Here is a 15178-nt window from a genome sequence, read left to right on the forward strand (position 1 = left end):
GGGGTGTAGGGGTGTGTTTGTGTGTAGGTGTAGGTGCGTGTGTGTGTAGGTGGAGGGGTGTTTGTGTGTGTGTAGGTGGAGGGGTGTGTGTGTGTAGGTGGAGGGGTGTGTGTGTGTAGGTGAAGGGGTGTGTGTGTGTGTAGGTGGAGGGGTGTGTTGGGGAGGTGTAGGGGGTGTGTGTGTAGGTGTAGGGGTGTGTGTATGTAGGTGTAGGGTGTATGTGTAGGTGCAGGGGGTGTGTGTGTAGTTGTAGGGTGTGTGTGTGGTTGTGTCTGTGTGTAGGAGTAGGGGCGTGTGCGTGTGTAGGTGTAGGGGTGTGCGTGTGTAGGTGTAGGGGTGTGCGTGTGTAGGTGTAGGGGTGTGCGTGTGTAGGTGTGGGGGGTGTGCGTGTGTAGGTGTGGGGGGTGTGCGTGTGTAGGTGTAGGGGGTGTGTGTGTAAGTGTAGGGGGTGTGTGTAGGTGTAGGGGGTGTGTGTAGGTGTAGGGGTGTGTGTGTGTAGGTGTAGAGGTGTGTGTGTGTAGGTGTAGAGGTGTGTGTGTAGGTGTAGAGGTGTGTGTGTAGGTGTAGAGGTGTGTGTATGTGTAGAGGTGTGTGTGTAGGTGTAGGTGTAGGTGTAAGATGTGTGTGTGTAGGTGTAGGGTGTGTGTGTGTAGGTGTAGGGGTGTGTGTTTGTGTGTGTAGGTGTAGGGGTGTGTGTGTGTAGGTGTAGAGGTGTGTGTGTAGGTGTAGAGGCGTGTGTGTGTAGGTGTAGGTATAAGGTGTGTGTGTGTAGGTGTAGGGGGTGTGTGTGTGTGTGTGTAGGTGTAGGGGTGTGTGTGTAGGCGTAGGGGGTGTGGGGGTGTAGGGGTGTGTGGGGGTGTAGATGTAGGGGTGTGTGGGGGTGTAGGGGTGTGTGTGTGTAGGTGTAGGGGTGTGTGTTTAGGTGTAGGGGTGTGTGTGTGTAGGGGTGTGTGTGTGTAGGTGTAGGGGAGTGAGTGTGTAGGTGTAGGGGTGTGTGTGTGTAGGTGTAGGGGTGTGTGTGTGTAGGTGTAGGTGTAGGGGTGTGTGTGTAGGTGTAGGGGTGTGTGTGTGTTGGTGTAGGGGTGTGTGTAGGTGTAGGGGTGTGTGTGTGTAGGTGTAGGGGTGTGTGTAGGTGTAGGGGTGTGTGTGTGTGTAGGTGTAGGTGTAGAGGTGTGTGTGTGTAGGTGTAGGGATGTGTGTAGGTGTAGGGGTTGTGTGTGTAGGTGAAGGGGATTTGTGTGAAGGTGTAGGGGTTTGTGGGTAGGTGTAGGGGGGTGTGTGTAAGTGTAGGATGTATGTGTGTAGGTGTAGGGTGTGTGCGTAGGTGTAGGAGTGTGTGTGCGTAGGAGTAGGGGTGTGTGTGCGTGTAGAGGGGTGTGTGTGCATGTGGAGGGGTGTGTGTGTAGGTGTGTGTGTGTAGGGGGGTGTGTGTGTGTAGGGGTGTAGGGGTGTGTGTGTAGGTATGTAGGGCTGTGTGTGTGTAGGTGTGTAGGGCTGTGTGTGTGTAGGTGTGTAGGGCTGTGTGTGTCGGTATAGGGCTGTGTGTGTCTGTGTAGGGGCGTGTGTGTCGGTGTAGGGCTGTGTGTGTCTGTGTAGGGGCGTGTGTGTCGGTGTAGGGGTGTGTGTGTCGGTGTAGGGGCGTGTGTGTCAGTGTGTAGGTGTGTGTAGGTGTGTGTGTAGGTGTGGGGGGGTGTAGGTGTGGGGGGGTGTAGGTGTGGGGGGGTGTAGGTGTAGGGGTGTGTAGGTGTGGGGGTGTGTGTAGGTGTTGGGGTGTGTGTAGGTGTTGGGGTGTGTGTAGGTGTGGGGGTGTAGGTGTTGGGGTGTAGGTGTTGGGGTGTGTGTAGTTGTGGGGGTGTAGGTGTGGGGGTGTAGGTGTAGGTGTGGGGGCGTGTGTCGGTGTGGGGGTGTGTGTAGGTGTGGGGGTGTGTGTAGGTGTGGGGGTGTGTGTAGGTGTGGGGGTGTAGGTGTAGGTGTGGGGGGTGTGTGTAGGTGTGGGGGGTGTGTGTAGGTGTGGGGGTGTAGGTGTAGGTGTGGGGGGTGTGTGTAGGTGTGGGGGTGTGTGTGTAGGTGTGGGGGTGTGTGTAGGTGTAGGGGGTGTGTGTAGGTGTGGGGGTGTGTGTAGGTGTGGGGGTGTGTGTAGGTGTGGGGGTGTAGGTGTAGGTGTGGGGGCGTGTGTAGGGGTGGGGGTGTGTGTAGGTGTAGGTGTGGGGGTGTGTGTAGGGGTGGGGGTGTGTGTAGGTGTAGGTGTGGGGGTGTGTGTAGGGGTGGGGGTGTGTGTAGGTGTAGGTGTAGGGGTGTGTGTAGGGGTGGGGGTGTGTGTAGGTGTAGGGGGTGTGTGTAGGTGTGGGGGTGTGTGTAGGTGTGGGGGTGTAGGTGTAGGTGTGGGGGCGTGTGTAGGGGTGGGGGTGTGTGTAGGTGTAGGTGTGGGGGTGTGTGTAGGTGTAGGTGTAGGGGTGTGTGTAGGGGTGGGGGTGTGTGTAGGTGTAGGTGTAGGGGTGTGTGTAGGGGTGGGTGTGTGTGTAGGTGTAGGTGTAGGGGTGTGTGTAGGTGTGGGGGTGTGTGTAGGTGTAGGTGTAGGGGTGTGTGTAGGTGTAGGTGTAGGGGTGTGTGTAGGTGTGGGGGTGTAGGTGTTGGGGTGTGTGTAGTTGTGGGGGTGTAGGGGTGTGGGGGTGTGTGTAGGTGTAGGGGGTGTGTGTAGGGGTGGGGGCGTGTGTAGGTGTAGGTGTAGGGGTGTGTGTAGGGGTGGGGGTGTGTGTAGGTGTAGGTGTAGGGGGGTGTGTAGGTGTGGGGGTGTGTGTAGGTGTAGGGGGTGTGTGTAGGGGTGGGGGCGTGTGTAGGTGTGGGGGTGTAGGTGTAGGGGCGTGTGTAGGGGTGAAATACCAGCATGAAAGCACATGCCTCCAAGCTAGAAAAATAATTTAATTCAGAGGATGAGGTTCAGTGCCGTAACCATGGATGTGACCCTGCATGGGTATGAGGCAAGGTCAGGTCCCATGACATGCAAAGTCCACACAGATGAGGCAGTCCTGAACAAACACGTAGATCACCTAAAAGGTGTTACCTCGCAAACAAAGAAAAACAGGAGCAAAACACACCTGCCACCTCAGAAAAGTCAGAAGGCCTGACAGAAACCACAGGTTCTCCCCCTCTGTCTCATGTCTGATAAAACATGATGAATGCAGCCTCAATACTGTTAGATTAGATTAGATTCCCTACAGTGTGGAAACAGGCCCTTTGGCCTAACAAGTCCATACTGACCCTCCGAAGAGTAACCCACCCAGTCCCATTTCCCTCTGCCAATGCACCTAACACTATGGGCAATTTAGCATGGCCAATTAACCTGACCTGCACATCTTTGGACTGTGGGAAGAAACCGGAGCACCCGGGGAAAACCCACGCAGACACGGGGAGAATGTGCAAACTCTGCACAGGCAGTCACCAGAGGCTGGAAATGAACCTGGGACCGTGGCGCTGTGAGGTAGCAGTGCTAACCACTGAGAGTGTTACTGCTAGAAGAGCAAGAACCGCTCCCAAGATGAAATGGATGCATGGGCTCAGCTATGGTACAGTCCGTGTCAGAGTCTGAATCAGAGGAATTGGACCTGGGGTGAAAATGTGGCAGGAAAAGCAACAAGAGGAAGACTGGGCCTACCTCCTGGTCTTTTAGGGGGTAAAGGAGGAGGCATTGTTGGTTTGGAAATGTACTGATCAGAATCAGGTGGATCTTGCTGACTACAACATCCTTGATTGGGATTGTTAACCTGGACTAAGCAAGAAGCCCTGGCTCACCAATATAAACAAGGAATCGCTTGCACTCCTTTTTTGATTTCCTTAAAGACCTACTCCTCTGTTTTGGTTGCACTTCAGTCCCACACTCCTGATCTTTGGGCACCCGGTACGGAGGAGGGAGGGCAGGTCTGAAGACTCCTCGTGGGTCTGCTCCTGGGCCTGGCCAAACTGGCCATGAACAGGTCCAAGCAGCAGGCCATAGAGGGGGTCGTCAGGGCCGACTGCCTGCCTCTCTTCCACGGTTATGGAACCATGTGTCTCTAGAGAAGGAGCACGTGGTGTCCACCAACACCCTGGAGTTGTTCAGGGAGAGGTGGGCACCGCAGGGAGTGGAGTGCATTATTTCTCCCTCCAACTCTATTTTGATTTAATCCCTGCTCTCCCCTTCACTGTTTGATCACACAGCATTGCCCTTTGATGTGAAGGGCACTGCTTATCACTGGCCACTCGGGTGTTCCCTTTCTTTCTGGTGGTGAAAATGGAATAAAGATTTGTATACCTGTTGTCTTTCACTGTGTCTCATACCTGCACAAGCACAATGTGTGTGCTGGGGAAAGAAAAAAATATATATAAACAGGGAATTTACAATCTTCTCAGTTCAGGGACTGACTCTGACCTGGATCCATCAATTCTCCTGCTCCTCAGATGCTGCATAACCTGATGTGCTTTTCCAGCATCACACTCTCGACCCTGGCTGACCACAGCCAGTGTACCACACACAAGCAAATAAAAGGCGACTTGGTAACAGGATGCCAGCCTCTTTGCAGTTAATTCGGCAATTTAGATATCAAACCTTCAGACAGTCTCACTCAGAAGAAACCACCATGCAGGAACCTCTTGTATGAAGGGACACCATTCTTTGAGAACACCTGTCAGCAACAGGAATTATGGAAAAGGAACTAGGGAAAGAAATGCCAGCAATCTTTAGGCCATAGACCAATTTCACCTTCTGGGGAAAAAAACTGACTAACATTTGGTTGGAGATGTGGCTCCTGGATCAGACTCATCAAGGATCTACAAACTCCAGGACCAGTGAAACATAACTTCTTCAGTGGACAAATCAAACTCAGTGAGCGATTGCTGGTGCCAATTTGTTACACGTATTGATGCACTTTTTTTTCCCCAGTGTGGATGGCACCAAACGATTATTATATCTCTTGTAGGCTTGTGCTTTCATCTTTTCTACTGCAATTTAAATTGGCTGATTAATTTTTAAAAACCGATTCGACACTTTACAAAAAATATCACCATCTACTCCCTTTATTATCAAGTACTCTTCTTTGAAATTGATAAAAACGTCTTTTATTGCTCTATTCCCACAGCGCAGTCTATTGTTTGAACAGTTTCAAGTGATAGTGCATTTCAGCACAATAAATGTTGCATTCATCTGAAAATAAACAACAGTTTCTTTAAGTCACAATAATAGATCGTCCCTTTCATGTGGTTTCTGGTTTGTTGATAAAAGTTAGTAGGATTAGCAGCATTGCAATTGTTTTTCCACACAGCATGAGCTCAGTATCACTGATGTAAAGGAGGCATGTGTTAGATAACTCCCACCTATAAAATTTTGCATACACAACCTTTGCTGAATGCACTTATTACAATTTAAATAAAATATTGGCTTCAATATACTACAAGTGGATAAATGTAAAAAAGAACATGAGCTATAATTTCTTGATATCACTTCCACTACCCATTATTTGTATTTAAAGCACCATACTAAACTTTCAACAATATAATGACTTTTTTGTGTGGGATCGAACTGAATAAATAATATGTCATCTAAAAATAATCACAGAAATGTTCATAACCAAATAGTCTAAAGATCATTAACTGAAAACCAAGATCGTCTCTGTATTTTTAAAAATTGCTGTTTTAACATTCAGTCGGTTCAAAAGAGACACACTCGGCTGAATGACTGATTGGAAAGGTCAACTTATCAAGACATATATCAAACTAAACAGGTCAGACCTTTATTCATTACAGTTTAGGATAATGAGGGGTAACCTTATTGAAACAAAATTGTTATGAAGATGTGGGTATATGGTACCTTTAAGAGAGTTAAAAGCTAGCAGAACTATCAGACAAAGCACCAAGTGTTCTGAATATGGTAACAATGTAACACTTGATCAAAAGCTAGATTAGCTGATTGCCTGGAAACAACAAAACAGATTTGAATTAGGCCAATCAGTTTAAATCATACCCTGAAAAATACCAAATTCCAATCAAGTTTGAATTGCGTATATTGACAATCTTAAAAGCCAATGACACAATCCGATGCTTTGGAGGTATAAGACAGGGGAAAATTGAACAATTGGGAGGAGAACTGCAAGCCAGTGACATCTGCAGACTGCCCGGAGAATAGCTCTCGTAAAGGTACCTTTATCGATCTGTGACCTGTGAAGCATAATGCCCAAGAAGAAGAAAAGATGACACAGGAAGATCAAAACAGAAGATTTGACAGCTGGCTGGTTTTGAAAACTTGAATTTTTGGTAAATCTTAATTGGGAGGTTTTATCGGACTAGTATTATAGAAGGGAAGGTAAAAGATAGGTTAAAGGAAAGAGTTGTAAATAGTTGTTAGTCAATTATTCTCTGTTATATTTTAAGAAATAAAATCGTTAATTTCTACTTTGAATAGTTCTTGGCTTCTCGAATTCTCACAGATTACTGTATGGGATATATCTTTTCTGTGTTGTTGGTTTAAAGTAAACAGGAGGGTTTATTCCGTGTCATGACAAAATTCTGAGGGGCTTGTTGAGAAGTTATTTCCTAGAAGGGATATCGTGAACTAGGGAACATATTATAGAATGTGACACTCATTTAAAACTGAAACATAAAGGAAATCCTTCTCCCAGAGAGTACTGAATGTCTGGAATTCTGTGGAGGTTACGTCACTGAAGGTACTTGAATGGAAGTTGATAGACATTTTTTGAAACGTTGGGGAGTGGAGGATTAAGAGGAGATGGCACAGAAGAAGAGTTGAGCCTGGGCCAGATCGGCCATGATCTTACTGACTGGTGCTTGAGCTTTGAGGGGCTGGATGATCAACTCCTATTCTCATGTTCTTCTGAAAGTGAATAATATACAATGTGGTGTGCATTAGCTGAACAGCATTACTGGTGTGTATGGAACTATCCTTGCCAAAACAATCTCACTCACATCATTAAACTGAGATGTTCTCCCCACTGAGAAGTGTTTGCAGTCCTGCTGTCATCCTAATTGTCCAACAATATGGTTCTCAGTCAGTAACGTGTTTGTTTAATCCTTTCCTCAGGCCTCTAGCACGGAAGTCCAGTTTATCATAATCATTTCCATCTTATGGAGATGAACTTTCAAGCTCAGTGGAGGAAAAGGGTACTGTTATGTTTTAATAGCTTCCTTCATCTATTTCTTTCACTAAAGCAGTCACTCTCTGCTGGAGCTCCACTGCCCTCTGTCTTCTGTTTGCAACCTCCCTTTTCCTTAGGTACTGTTATCACTCTGTTCTATAAGCCCTACTCAGTTTAAACCATACATTCGCTATCGACTTTTTGTTTGTAAACAGTAGGTAATTATATTTTGGCTGGACCCCATTCAAAGCACTATTCAACTTTGGTCCTCTCATATGATGATATCACCATAGCGTGTATCAGGCTGCTTACATGACATTTGGTACCGAATTAACAGAAATATTTTCAATTTAAATAGTGCAAGGACTGAAGCCATTATTTTAGTCCTCAATTCAAACTCTATTCCCTAGCTGCTGACTCCCTCCCTCTTCCTGGCAAAATCCACCTGTTTGCATTCTTTGTGTCATATATAAAACAATGTAAGCTTCTAAATTCATAATCTCTAACACTACTAACTCATACAAACACCCAATTTCACACATCTCAGCCCACTGGCTGCTGAACTGCTCATTCATGTATTTTTAACCTCTACATTTGGTTGTTTGAACAAAATCCTGGCTGAACTACACTCCTGAATCACATTCCACCCTCTGAAAACTGGAGATCACCCAATGCTAGTTCCTGTGTTTTAGGGATTGGATTCCATTTTCTAACGCACAGTCGAGTGTCTTGGGACATTTTAAGTTAACTGAGTTATTGCTGTTATTGGATGACAGAGGCTTTACTAAAGAGGGCCACAAACATGATTCCTACTTACAGACATAATTACTCAGACAAGCTTAGAAAGCTAGGTACATTTAGTCTAGCAATGCATAAACTTTGAGGTACTTATTACAGTTTAAATGCCTTGATTTACTAATTGTGGAATTGCTAAACTCCAGTTAAAACCTTGCATTGTAGATTTGCTAAATTGTGCCTGACTGGTTCTGGTATTTATGCCCTCCCTACTGATCTTTCAACTTGATGGTGATGGAGAATTGAGAAATACATCATGAAATGTGGTGACAAATTGTGTTGGTGTGCAATTCTGCTGTTACTCAGGGACAGGTTTCATGAATGCCCACTTCTAGGTTGGCAAATCTCTTCTCAGTCCATTCCAATGAGCATGGCAGGCATGACACATTACCCGAGTAAAGAGGCTTTCACTGAGAGAAAAATAAATTTGTTTTCAGAAGACGTTACTTTATTAAGTATATTAATTCCCAGCTCGGTCGGCAACAGGTAGTTTGTGAGCAGAAGACCACTAACTTATGCAAAGTGATAAGCATCAAGAAAGTGTCCAGTTTATCCACAATAACACAATCAAGCTGTTCTTTCTGCGGGTATCGAAGTCCTCCATTCAGAATGCGCTCATAAATAATGATCAGATGAAAGACCAACACTGCTGACAGCCCAATTGTGAACAGTAGAGGACAAGTTAACAAATAAAGGAAACTTAACTCCACAAACTTAACCAAGCTGGTTCAGTGTGCTACGTGTTTGATGTGGCAGGTCAACGACTCTGGTGTGTCTGGCTCGTATATGTGTGGAAAGTGTGCGCACATTCAGCAATTGACCGAGCATATTGCAGCACTGACGAAAGAACTCGAAGACCTTAGGCTCATCCGAGAGAACGAGATCTTTCTGGACAAGACCTTCAGTGATGTTATTACACCAATCATGCCAGAAGAGAGCAGAAGAGTGCAGACGATGAGGAAGGCAGAGAGGAGACAGGTGCAAGAGACGCCGGGAGAAGTACCTGTCAGGAACAAGTTGAAGCTTTTGGATACAGTAGAGTCTGATGACACTGCCAGTTCGCAAGGCGGCCATGTTTGTCAATCAAAAGTTGCCGCAGAAGCAGAGCGGAAGAGTCGGACATCGCACAGAGCCGTGGTAATAGGGGACTCCATCGTGAGAGGAACTGACCGGGGTTTTTGTGGCAGCAGACGGGATTTAAGGATGGTGTGTTGCCTTCCTGGTGCTAGAGTGAAAGACATCGCGGACAGAGTGCAGGACATCCTCAAGGACGAGGGTGAAGAGCCCGAGGTGGTGGTACACGTCGGCACAAATGATGTCGGGAAGAAGAGGAGGAACATACTACAGCGAGACTTCGCAGAACTAGGAAGGCGGCTAAAAAGCAGGACGTCCAAGGTGGTTATCTCCAGTTTGCTTCCAGTTCCTCGGGCTGGTGTGGCCAGAAACAGGGAGATAATGGACTTGAACGTGTGGTTGGGGAACTGGTGCAGGAAGCAAGGTTTCAAGTTCTTGGATCACTGGGGTATATTTTATGGTAACCATAAATTCTACAAGAGAGACGGCTTGCACCTTAATAGATCAGGGATCAGCATTCTGGCAGGCAGGTTTTCTGCTGCAACACCGCTACATTTAAACTAAGTAGCGGGGGGGAGGGGACAAGCTGGATGTTTAAAAAGGAAATTGAAGGGGTAGTTGGAACAAGAGAAGTCAAGAAAGACAACTGTATCAAGGAGGCAGAAAACTGGAAAAGGCATCATGCTGTAAAGTTGAGTGAAATAAGGGTTGAGGGGAAGGGTGAGAGCAGTAACAAATTAAAAATTCTATATATGAATGCACAAAGCATTAGACACAAGGTGGATGAGCTTGAGGCTCTTTTGGAAATTGGCAGATACGATATTGTGGGGATAACTGAGACGTGGCTTCATGGGGACAGGGCCTGGGAAACGAATATTCAAGGCTACACGTGCTATCGTAAGGACAGACTGACGGGCAGAGGGGGTGGGGTGGCCTTGTTGGTAAGGGAGGATATTCAGTCCCTTGCATGGGGGGACCTAGAGTCAGGGGATGTAGAGTCAGTGTGGATAGAGCTTCGAAACACTAAGGGTAAAAAGACCCTCATGGGAGTCATCTACAGGCCCCCAAACAGTAGTCTGGATGTCGGATGTAAGTTGAATCAGGAGCTGAAATTGGCTTGTCGCAAAGATGTTACTACAGTTGTTATGGGGGATTTTAACATGCAGGTAGACTGGGAGAATCAGGATGGTATCGGGCCTCAAGAAAGAGACTTTGTGGAGTGCCTCAGAGATGGATTTTTAGAGCAGCTGGTGCTGGAGCCGACCAGGGATAAGGCGATTCTGGATCTGGTATTGTGTAACGAACCAGAATTGGTCAGTGACCTCGAAGTGAAGGAGCCATTGGGAAGTAGTGACCATAATACAATAAGCTTCAATCTGCAATTTGAGAGGGAGTGGGTACAATCAGAAGTGACAATATTTCAGTTGAATAAAGGGAAATATGGAGCTATGAGGGAGCAACTGGCCAAAGTGCAATGGTGCAATACCTTAACAGGGAAGACCGTGGAGGAACAATGGCGGATATTTCTGTGTATAATGCAGAAGTTGCAGGATCAGTTCATTCCTAAAAGGAAGAAAGATCCCAGGAGGAGACATGGGCGGCCGTGGCTGACGAGGGAAGTAAAGAAACATATAAAGTTAAAAGAGAAAAAGTATAATTTAGTGAAGATAAGTGGGAAAACTGAGGACTGGGAAGCTTTTAAAGAACAACAGAGGATTAGTAAGAAGGAAATACGCAGAGAAAAAATGAGGTACGAAGGTAAACTGGCCAAGAGTATAAAGGAGGATAGTAAAAGCTTTTTTAGGTATGTCCAAGGCAAAAAAATGGTTAGGACAAAAATTGGGCCCTTGAAGACAGAAACAGGGGAATATATTACTGGGAACAAAGAAATGGCAGAGGAATTAAATGGGTACTTCAGATCTGTGTTCACTGGGGAAGACACAAGCAATCTCCCTGAGGTAACAGTGGCTGAAGGACCTGCACTTAAGGGAATTTATATTTGCCAGGATTTGGTGTTGGAGAGACTGTTAGGTCTGAAGGTTGATAAGTCTCCGGGACCTGATGGCCTGCATCCCAGGGTGCTGAAGGAGGTGGCTCGGGAAATCGTGGATGCGCTGGTGATTATTTTCCAGAGTTCAATAGAATCGGGGTTGGTTCCTGAGGATTGGAGGGCGGCTAATGTTGTGCCACTTTTTAAGAAGGGTGGGCGGGAGAAAGCAGGAAATTATAGACCAGTTAGTCTGACCTCAGTGGTGGGAAAGATGCTGGAGTCTATTATAAAGGATGAAATTACGGCACATCTGGATAATAGTAACAGGATAGGACAGAGTCAGCATGGATTTATGAAGGGGAAATCATGCTTGACTAATCTTCTTGAATTTTTTGAGGATGTAACTCGGAAGATGGACGAGGGAGATCCAGTGGATGTACTGTACCTGGACTTTCAGAAAGCTTTTGATAAAGTTCCACACAAGAGGTTAGTGAGTAAAATTAGGGCGCACGGTATTGGGGGCAAAGTACTAGATTGGATAGAGAATTGGTTGGCTAATAGGAAACAAAGGGTAGTGATTAACGGCTCCATTTCGGAATGGCAGGCAGTGACCAGTGGGGTACCGCAGGGATCCGTGCTGGGACCGCAGCTTTTTACAATATATATTAATGATATAGAAGATGGTATCAGCAATAACATTAGCAAATTTGCTGATGATACAAAGCTGGGTGGCAGGGTGAAATGTGATGAGGATGTTAGGAGATTACAGGGTGACCTGGACAAGTTAGGTGAGTGGGCAGATGCATGGCAGATGCAGTTTAATGTGGATAAATGTCTGGTTATCCACTTTGGTGGCAAGAACAGGAAGGCAGATTACTACCTCAATGGTATCAAATTAGGTAAAGGGGCTGTTCAGAGAGATCTGGGTGTTCTTGTCCACCAGTCAATGAAGGCAAGCTTGCAGGTACAGCAGGTCGTGAAGAAGGCTAATAGCATGCTGGCCTTCATAACAAGAGAAATTGAGTATAGAAGCAAAGAGGTGCTTCTGCAGCTGTACAGGGCCCTGGTGAGACCACACCTGGAGTACTGTGTACAGTTCTGGTCTCCAAATTTGAGGAAAGACATTCTGGCTATTGAGGGAGTGCAGCGTAGGTTCACGAGGTCAATTCCTGGAATGGCAGGATTGCCTTACACGGAAAGACTGAAGCGACTGGGCTTGTATACCCTTGAGTTTAGAAGACTGAGAGGGGATCTGATTGAAACGTATAGGATTATGAAAGGATTGGACACTCTGGCAGGAGGAAACATATTTCGCTGATGGGGGAGTGCCGAACCAGAGGACACAACTTAAAAATATGGGGTAGACCATTTAGGACAGAGATGAGGAGAAACTTCTTCACCCAGAGAGTGGTGGCTGTGTGGAATGCTCTGCCCCAGAGGGCAGTGGAGGCCCAGTCTCTGGATTCATTTAAGAAAGAATTGGATAGAGCTCTTAAAGATAGTGGAGTCAAGGGTTATGGAGATAAGGCTGGAACAGGATACTGATTGGGAATGATCAGCCATGATCATATTGAATGGCGGTGCAGGCTCGAAGGGCTGAATGGCCTACTCCTGCATCTATTGTCTACTGTCAAACCTAATAATGCTAGCTCTCAGCCTGTGTGTGTAATAGACAAGATTGAAACACTTGCACCCATCTTGGGCCAGAATGTGGAGTGGATGATTCATCTCAGTCTCCCGCCGGTGTCCTCACCACTACTAATGCCAGTCTTCAACTAAGATAATTCACTCCCCATTATATATTAAAAAACTCTGAGCAGACTGGATACAAAGGCAATGGACTCAAACAACATCCTGACAGTAGTGAAGATTTATGCTTCAGAACTAACCAGGCTTCTAGCCAAGCTGTTCCAGAAAAGCTGCTAAACTAATGTTCAACAATATGGAAAATTGCTCGGGTATTCCCTGTTCAGAACAAATTCTCTGACCAAGTACTGCTCCATTAGTCTACATTTAATTAACATAAAAATGGTGTGAGGTGTGTTGACAATGCTATTGAGTGACATTTAATCAACAATAACCTGTTCATAGGTATTCCATTGCATTTTGTGAAGAGCTAATTATAACTTTAGGCAGAAGTGAGGATTGCAGAGATTAGAGTTGAGAGTGTGGTGCTGGAAAAGCACAGCAGGTCAGGTTTTCCTGCTCCTCGAATTCTGCCTGACCTGCTGTGTTTTTCCAGCACCACACTCTTGACTCATTAATAACTTTACCCATGTACAGACAATTGAGTCAAATCGCAGTGGTGGGATGAGAGTGACTGCCTTTAATATCAAAGGAATATTTCATTAAGTGTAGTATCAAGGAGCCCAGATAGAACTGAAATCAATGTGAATCAGGGAGATCTTTCCACTGCCTGGATTCTTATCTAACAGCTTCCCAGCATTGATATTTTCTAATCAACTGCTCAGAGGTATTAATACACACCTCTGAATCAAGTGGGCTTTAACCTGGGCGTCCTGCTCCACAGTTTGGAAATTGCCACTGCATCACAAGAGCCTCCTTAATTTCTCAGGGGTAGGTATTTCCAACCAATCTGTTGGAAGATGTTACTACATTCCCTGGAGCGGGTACGATGTGAACCAGGGACTCCTGTCTCAGGAACAGGTACACCACCACTGCAGCACAGAGCTCTCCTTTCTCAGGATAATGTCCTGGGTTCAACCACCTTCAGTTGCTTCATTAATTACCTCCACTCCTCTGTAAGTTCAAAAGTGGGGATATTTCTAATGTTTGTACAGTTTCTAATTCCATTCACAGTATCTCAGATAACGAAACAGTCTGTTCTCAACAAAGCAAACCCAGGACAACATCCAAGCTAAACATGATAAGTAGCAAGTAACATTCATGCTGCACAGGCGCCAAATAATGACTATCTCCAACAGAGGGTCTGACAAACTTCCTTTGATATTTATCAGCACTGCCAGGACCAAATCTCCCCTCAACAACTCTCTGGCAATTGCTAATTATCAGAAAAACAACTGAACCAGCCTGACTGTGGATACAAGAGGAGACCAGAGGCAGGGTACTCTGCAGCAATTAATTCACTTTCTGGCTTTCCAAGTATTTCTATGATCTGCAAGGCACTACGGATGTCAGGTGTGTGATGAAGTACACAAGAAATTGTGGCCTTGCCTGGGACACTGACATCCAATGAACAAATATTGTGAACAAAAACAAACTTCCCTTACTATGTGGCGTAAAATATAAGTGAGAACTGATTTGTCAGTAGGTGATTGGCATTCAGCAGGGTATTTCTTATACCTGAAGCTAAGAGGCTCCTTGGGGGTCTGAGGTTAAAGTTGTATATGTCCAAGGTCATAGTTGCTATATAGTCCAACCCTGTGCCTCTGCTGCTACTGAGTATATCTTGGACAGGACATAAGCAGGAATCATCATGGAGCAACCTGGCTAACTGAATAAAACTATATTGGTTGACTAGTAATGGAAGAGGTCTACCAATTTGGATACAAGTCTCCAAAGTTTGTTGAGGAAGCCAGTCCACAGTCAATGGGAACGACTCTTGCACCTGTGTGACACATTTATAATTGACAACAGGCCTCCTCAATACCTTTAATAATTTGCTAGTAACAGGCATCTTACAAATGACTGTTTTACAAGGTCACCTCAACAGACAGGGGCAGTCAGTGAATCACGAGTAGACTAGATAGGGGCTGTCATCAAACTAGTTAGGTTTTTACAATAAAATGGAAACTTTAATGATAAATTTTGCCCTAATGCCATGTCACACATGATCATATTTATTCAATTCAGTTTAAACTTTACATAGTGGATTTGTACTTTAGGAATATAGCCATGTATTAATTTATTTCCTTATGTCAGATACTGGGTTGAACATAGTGAAATCAGACCTAACAGATATATCCAGTGTGCTGTGTGGAATACAAGAACTAACAAGGTCTTGTAGCAATAATAACATCAGATGAATAAAGTTGAAAGTTCTGTTGCCTTAATGCACAATTCTAATATTATTACTCTATGAAGAGTGGCTCATAACTGGACATATACCATAATTCTGTCACGTTTCTGTACTCCATTTGAATTTGCAAGCAAAACAAGACCTTAAGGCCATAGCCTAATCTACAGCTATAAATGGTTTGAACATTCTGAAATTCAT

General features: G+C 45.5%; 1 protein-coding gene across 3 annotated transcripts in view; it reads right to left on the bottom strand.

The window, feature by feature from the left end:
- The window catches only part of chn2 (chimerin 2), a 367748-nt gene that overhangs the window by 126637 nt on the left and 225933 nt on the right, over positions 1–15178 (bottom strand). The window lies entirely within an intron of this gene.

Source organism: Chiloscyllium punctatum, chromosome 8 (assembly GCF_047496795.1).
Source record: "Chiloscyllium punctatum isolate Juve2018m chromosome 8, sChiPun1.3, whole genome shotgun sequence".
Taxonomy (NCBI): Eukaryota; Metazoa; Chordata; class Chondrichthyes; order Orectolobiformes; family Hemiscylliidae; genus Chiloscyllium; species Chiloscyllium punctatum.